Source organism: Arachis ipaensis, chromosome B09 (assembly GCF_000816755.2).
Source record: "Arachis ipaensis cultivar K30076 chromosome B09, Araip1.1, whole genome shotgun sequence".
Lineage (NCBI taxonomy): Eukaryota > Viridiplantae > Streptophyta > Magnoliopsida > Fabales > Fabaceae > Arachis > Arachis ipaensis.
This window is the reverse complement of record NC_029793.2, coordinates 83,144,778-83,152,551: the sequence shown is the minus strand read 5'-3', so window position 1 is coordinate 83,152,551 and position 7,774 is coordinate 83,144,778. Positions and strand designations below refer to the sequence as shown.

The 7,774-nt window shown below is 32.7% G+C and overlaps 1 long non-coding RNA gene across 7 annotated transcripts; it reads left to right on the top strand.

Annotated features, from left to right (window-relative positions):
* LOC107619077 lies at positions 211–4,692 on the top strand. 7 transcript variants are annotated; one of them, XR_002353859.1, is made up of 11 exons: positions 211–737; positions 867–916; positions 1,046–1,221; positions 1,642–1,775; positions 1,864–1,961; positions 2,048–2,167; positions 2,519–2,564; positions 3,201–3,432; positions 3,517–3,588; positions 3,671–3,718; positions 4,154–4,692. It is a non-coding gene; the product is annotated as an uncharacterized LOC107619077 (long non-coding RNA). The 7 variants fall into 7 exon arrangements; XR_002353856.1 differs by lacking the exon at positions 1,642–1,775 and having other exon boundaries at positions 213–524; positions 598–737; positions 4,154–4,690; XR_002353857.1 differs by lacking the exon at positions 1,642–1,775 and having other exon boundaries at positions 215–524; positions 679–737; positions 4,154–4,689.

The window sequence follows — 7,774 nt, the reverse complement described above, 5'->3', positions numbered from 1 at the left end:
CAACACTTTTTTAACTAACAACACGTAATTGTTCCCTTTGATTAGATAGAAAACACATGAAAGGCATTGCTTCAGAAAAATACACATGCCACGCTTGCCATGTACATAAATTACACTCTTCTAAAATTGCTTTAAAATTTTTAATAAGCTTCTCATTATAAGTGTTATCTAAAATATATAAATGTATTTTTTCTTTTAAATTTCAATTTTTCCTCTAAATACATCAATAGAAAACCAAATGATTAAAACACAGAAACTTTCATTCATTCATCATCTTCACATTCCTAACAAAATGTTGAAACAAAATGCTACTGGTAACCCTAACCCCTAAATTAATGAAATTCGCAGTTCCTTCTCTACTCGCGGAGAAGCATTCCCTCTCTCTTTGTGTTCCTCCTTACTCACCTTGTTGTGCTCTCTTCATGTTCCTCTCTACTCGAGGTTCGTCGTGCTAGTCAGGTTCTTCTCTTCGCCTTGTTTTGCTCGCGTTCCTGCTCTCGCCTTGTTAGCTTGCATCAATTCAGGTAGTATATTTTTTAGTTGAGTTTTTCTTTTTCTGGTGAGCTATTTTTTCATTTATTTCTGTTTTAAACACAGTTTACCTTGTGTTCCTCTCTTTCTCTGTTCTTTACACTGTGTTGGTTACTACTCTCTGCATTTTGCCGACAAATTGCATAGTACAAGATCTGGTTTCGTTCTGCATTTGATCTGTAGCCAAACTTGTTTCGTTTCATTAGGTGCGCACTTCAATTCTTCCCTTTCCTACTCTAATTGCTCTATTTTGTGTGTGTGTGATTTTTTCAAGAAAAAGGAAATTGTGGGTGTCTATTTGCTTTTTTCTGAGCTATTAGAATTACATATACTAGGGCCGGTGTTCTTCTGCTAGGGTTCATCACCGCTGATCATTGTTCTGCAGGTACTCATGATTCTGCCTCTGTTTTTATTTTTTTATTTTTGTGTTTTGAATCCTAATTTTTGAGATTAGCAATTATTCTGGAAAATTTTAGTTATGAAAAGTTCTTCTCCTTTTAATCTTCTTCGCCAGTTTCTGCTTCATCGGCACCTTCCCTTCACTCTTGCGTCGCCTCAGCATCGAGCGTGGTGCACTGCCGCCACACCAACTACAAACCCGTACCACCTGTGGAAGGAGAAGGAAGAGGAGATTTTGAGGGACATTGAGCCTGTGGTTACATTAACCAAAGATATTCTTCACTCTCGAAGGTAACTAAGTAATTAACTAAGCTTGTTATTTAGCTTTGCGCTCTTTCTGTTTATTATATTGTCTCAGTCATTGGTTACTCCTTCTTCTATTTTTTGTTTTTCTCCAAGTACAAATAAGTAGTTTCATTGTGATTAAGTTCCTTTAGAGTGTGTTGCCTGAATTGAAGCAGAGAACAGAGTGCAAGTTTTGTGAGAGCATCTCTGTTAAAGTAACTGTTTAAAATACAATTGTCCTTATTTTTGAAGCATTCTAATTCCAAAGTCTTCCAATTTCCCAAAGCCTGAATCAATCAACCCTCCTCCGTAGAGTAGAGTAGACTCATTAATTTGTGCTATGATTTGTCTACAAGCAACTAGAGGATAGACTATTTTTTGCTGTTTAATTTAGAGCAGTCTCAACAACTTATTTATAAATTTCAGAGAGACGGCCCTTGAAAATGCCAAGCAACTAATAAGGAACTTAGAAAAAAAGCTTGACTCAGCTAATGCTCAGCACCTTAAGAAGAAAGAATAATGGGGACTAAGCCTTAAAAATGTAGAAGAAACATGGCGAAGTAACAAACCTTGGCTGCCTGATTAAATTGTAGCTTATACTTGTATGAATTTGATTTTAGAAGGTTTAACCTCAACTTAACTTTGCAGTCAAATGTGTCTCAATGAAGGCTGAAAATGAAGCAACTGCTGCACAAGATATGCAAAAGGAGTTGCAAGAGCTCAAACTGCAATATAAAAAATTGAAGGTGATATTAAAGTTCTTAAACATGTGCCTGATGGACTTTAGTTCCTCTGATTGTTTTTTCCCCTTCTTTGTTTTTCCCCTTCATAGGATGAACATGCTTCATTTCATGATATTGCTAATAAAATGATTGAGGAGAAGGATAATGAAATATCTAGACTTTCAGATGATAATAGGAATCTTTGTCAATCTATTCAATCAAGACCACAGGTTTTTGATTTTATGTTTTTTTTTCCTTTCCTACTTTTAGTAAATCATATGATTATTGAGACATAGATCTGGTACTTAAAATTCATGTGATCTTGCATATTTATTCTACTGGTCTGACAATGGTGTGCTATAATCTCAGGTTGACCCCTGTGACAATGATAATTATAACACATGTATTAATTCATTTATGTCCTGGCGGAAATTGTTCTGCTTGCTGAGCATTTTAAGTATATTTTCGTTGTTTCAAATATCTGGTGATTTTCTAGTATAACATTTTCTAGATTTAAATATTATTTCAACTGTTCTGGATTTAAATATTGTCATGGTCTTGCTTTGGAACATACACTTCAGAGGTGGCTTAGCTTGGGAAGCTACCAACAAAAATCTCATATTCAATGTATGTTTCTTGTTTCATCTTGCTCTTTACTCTCTATTTGCTATTATTTTTAGGACTATGATATATTGATATATGGCTCTTCTTGATTCTTACTCTGTTTTGTTTGGTCCTCCGTTGAATGAACCTTAACTAAATTTGGCATTTGCCTTGTATGTTTGAACCTTAAAAGCAAGACACACTAAACATAATTCGAGCATTTTCCCCCAGGCCAAGTAATATATCTTGCCTTTAGTTTGAGTTCCATGGTTTCAGTGATTGATTACCTTAAAGTTATTAGAGACTAATATTGTATATTTTGTGGACAGTTTACAGTTTACACTTTACATATCTACCACCATATTGGTTTCTCATTTTCTGCTTAGTATTTCATACTAGTATTTACTTCAATCTTGTAAAGTTTCATATATTTTTTTGTTTAACGATATTTTAAAAAGGCTCTTTAAGTTTTTTTTTCTTTCCACCATATAGTTTAATTCGATCTGATCGTCGCAATGATTTTGAAGTATAATCTCTATTATAACAAAGTAACTCCTCAAGATTTGTCATTAAATAATGGTAGAGGACAAGTTTGTTTTAGACCAATTTTGTCCTTCATAAGAATGAGATTTATTCCTTAATTAATACACCTGCATGCAGTGGATATTTAGGTTTGTGATGTTTTTCTATCCTGGAGGGAGTGAATCACTAAGAAGCTAATCAATCCCATGGCACGTGTTGTTTGGGCTGATAGTGTATGTGCTGGCACTTGGGACAGCTTCTCTTGGGTTCTTAGAGAAGCTCACATTCCTGGAGAGCTCAGTAGGTGTGACTAAATATGGTTCAGAGGCACTCCTTGTATACTTCACTGCCATTGTCACAATCTTGTTTGGTACCTTTCTTGTCTTGTCTTCTATTTCTTCTGCTCCCGATGAAGATGACTATTCACCCATATAATATGGTAATATATTGTCAGCTCCTAGCTAGACAACAAGCTCAAAGAGAAGAAGAACTAGCATGATCACAGCACCATATCTTAGCTCTTCAAGTATGTCTTGTCTTGATCTATCACCTCTTCTCCAATTCCATCCCTATATTCTGTATAATGTATAACAATGTTGTAAATTCAGGAAGAAATTGAGGAGCTTGAACGAGAGAATCCTCTCCACAGCCAACAGGTATATGATTGCTTACATTTGTTGATATTTTAATTGTATTTGCATATGATATAGAAGAGATTTAATTTCTCAATAAGGAGATTTTCATATATTCAAAATGGCATATTGCTGCTGGTGAAGAGATTACTTATAATTATAAGATCCTGTTGGAGGATAAAAAGATTCCCTGCAACAGTGGTTCTAGAAAGTAAGTTTAGGAGACCCCATCCCGTTGAACATATATTGATACTTAATCCATATAGTTCATTCTTGCTTTTTGTTGTCATATAACTTTATAAATTCATCAATTTTATTTTAAACTGATGTCTGGATACAATCAGTATTGTTCCAGAACTTTTAGGGGAAAAGTGAAGTTGGGGAACTGCCATTTTTATTTTTTCTTTCTGCTATTGGAGATATATGCACATCATAACAATTAATATACTTTTTATTCAGGTGTCGTGGATCACTTAATTAGTCAGGGATTGAGTCTTTAATTTTGGTATGCATTTACTGCTGATCGTCTCTTTTGTTGTTTTAATGCTTCACTCTAGCACTGGCTCACTTTTATGTGTCTGTTAAACTTTCATTGCATATTATGCATTCTTCTGTGCAAATGTTGACTATTTTCTTCTTTTTGTTAATTAGTTAAATGATGGGAATAATGATAATGATATATTGAGGGGTTCTGAAGCTTTATTGCATTAAATTTTTCTTTTCAACTCTTATTTTATTTGTGTGCGTTTTTGGTATAGGAGGATCCTTATCCTCCTGAGTCATTGTAATTCTTTCTCTTCATTGTAGCAATTATAACCTTCCCTTTTTGTGGAAAGTTAACCAATTCATTTCCAAAGTTTCTGTCCTCCCATCCATTTAAGCATTCAACTCTCTAAACTTGTATGTACTTCATTTGATTAAAGTTATGGAAAAGAGTCTTGTATATCATACCTTAATTTGTGATCAACTGGTCGGCACATCTGATAAGAAAAAAACTATTTTGCTTTGATACAAATACTAGGGTTTGTGCAGCTTTTTATTGATTTCCTATAGATATTGAATAATTGAATCCTTTTGGTAATGTCCGAGCTTGTCTGTGCTATAATAATATTTGATTGTATAAACAAGTAGTGGATGGATTGGTGTTGATGGGTTTAGTAGTATACATGAGATCATAATGTTAGAACTCCTTGCCAATTGCCACAATGCCACTAATGATTGTTTATGAAAACTAATCTTAGTTTCAACTACCAATTAGTGTAATCATTTACTTTTCATAATTCAGGTTGTCTGATTTAGAATTTGCTGCATGGCTTTACTTATCAATTGTGAAAGCTTTGTTCTCTTCTCATTTGTGAACTTTGTATATTGTTGATGACGATTATGATAATTTTTATTATAATTTTTATTATAATTTTTCAGTTTTAATGATAAGTTGTCTATTTTTTGTTGTGTATTATTTGCAGATTTAGCATATGGGACAAGTCTATTAGTTGCATATTTTGAATATTAGACAACACTTGTATGGTTGCATATCCAAAAGAAAAAGCAACACTTGTATAGGTTGCATATTCAAAAGAAAAGGCAATGCTTTAAAAGGTTGCATATTCAAAACTAATAGGCAACACTTTAAAGTATTGCAAATTCAAACTTATAAGCAATACATAAAAGGGTTTAATTTTATTGCAAATAGGCAACATTTTTTAGTAGTGGTTAAAATATGAGAAAAGACAACATTGCAAAAGTGTTGTCTCAAACACACCTTTGAAGTGTTGTTTTTCAACCAAAGGCAACACTTACCAAGTGTTGCTCTCAAAAGTGTTGATTTTGAAACAAAAAAGTGTTGCCTTGATCTAAGGCAACGGCTGCATATGCAATGCCGCCCAAAAACGTTGCCTTAGGTCCAAAAGTGTTGCCATAGATCAAAAGCAACCTTTTGTCAGCCTTTAGGCAACACTTTTAAATGTTGCCTCAACCTGAAAATGTTGTAGTGAATTGAGAGATGTTAGGGATTTGATTTGGGAGAAACTGAAATTGATTTTGGAAAGAACATTAATGACTCCAAATATGCAGCAAAATGGTAGATGATAAGGAGAATAAGTGATAACGAGGTGTATATCACTTGCTTATCAAGAGAATGAGAATTTTTACATGATATTTCTATATTGTAATTATTTTTGGCTACCTAACACTCCTCGTTGTTTATTCTTCCCTCATGATCAAACCGGTTTATGTAAACATCAGAGTTTCAATAAACAAAATATTAATTAATCTAGGAAAATCAAACGTCGTCCAAAATAAATATAATTAATCGTAGAAACACCAATAAGAAACTATACCAAATACGAACAAAAAATCTTACAGGGTCCTAACGAATACATTTTATCAAAAAAAACTAAATACGTTTCTTTAATCTTAATGCATCAATTATTTAAAAGCCTCTTCTATAAAACGAAAAATAAATTTCACATATTATATTTACACTTTCCCAATAAAGATAACTAATAATTATTTTACTAAGGCCATGCATGCAATGTATTCTCTTTTTTTTTTTCTGAACACTATGTAAACACAAATTATTCTAGATTATTACCTTTTACATAAAATATGTTATATATTTTTAAACATACATAAAACATGTATTTTCATTAAAACAATTTTCATTTGAAAAACATTCTATAAATCACGTATTAGAATTGTTATTAGATCAATAGTTATTTTTCAAGAACTAAATTTATTTAATACAGCTATAATAATTGTGTTCACGAAAAAAAATGACAGCTAAAAATATTTCGTCACCCCCTCAAAATTTCTCCACGATTTTTAACTACATTGATTACAAATAATTTAACTTTTGTAGAGTGTTCGAATTTGATATTGAAATTTAACAACAAACACAATTGGCATATGTTGAAATGCCCATTACCAAGGACGAATTTACATGCATAAGTGTGGGGGCATATGCGTTCATTGGTATTTGAAAATTTACTACAAAGCATATAGAAAATTATGTTTGACCCTATAGTCTATTTTATTTTAACCCCATGAATAATTTAATTTTCTTTTACACTAAGACAAACATTGTTTACTAAAATTGATTTGTTGCTAATAATAAGATATGTAACTTACATAAATTTATTGTAAAGAGATTAATGTAAAAAAATTATTACCGACTATTCAACGTTTTTTTTTAACAATTCATAAGTATTTTTGTCTACAAAAGAATAAAATATTTAAATTACATTCATCAGTAAGTATATATATGAGATTTGTTAATAATAAAATATTTTTTATCTAAAAATTATCCTGAACCATTACCTTACCAAGCTACCAATTCTATTTACTACTACTACTGGGACATTCTAAATTATTACACAATATTATGCAAAAAAAAATTACACAATAAATTAACCCTCTATTCAACCATCAATCACATCACATCGGTAATGAAAAAACTAATGTCAAATATAGCACCAGAGGCACACATCCTACATAAAATCATAATGGGACGCTCTAGTGTACAGATGAAAGTTGGGAAAGATGTAAAGATAATTTGTCTCTTGTTCTTGGAGGCGGGACACGTGGGAGTTTGGCTTCTGTAACGGAGCAGGTTGTGGGGGGTTGAGATTTGGGAGAGGCTTAGAAGGCTTAGATGTGGTGAGCCAAGCCGGTAATTAATGAGAGCTATTGAAAGAGGGTTGGATGGGTGGGTGGGCCATTGTGGCTATGGGCTTTGGCAGAAAAAGGTTTTCAGCCAAGGTCTCCGAAAAAAAAAGATCTGTTAATGTGAAGAAAGGGAAGTATTGTCTCCACTTTCTAACATGGTTAGAGAAACTGGGGCAGCCCAAGGGAACCGACAGTTTTTAGCGGTTTGGTTTATATATGTATAATTAGGGGGGTTTAAATGGAATCGAATCCAACGTAAATGGATGAGTTAATCGAAATCGAAAATGAAACCGATTATAACCGTATTGATCTAGATTTGTTTGAGATATTTTTTTCGAAGCTTGGACGGATGGGATTCGAATTCTAATCTATATCTAAAATTCAAAACAACCAATTCAAACCACACAATTTGTT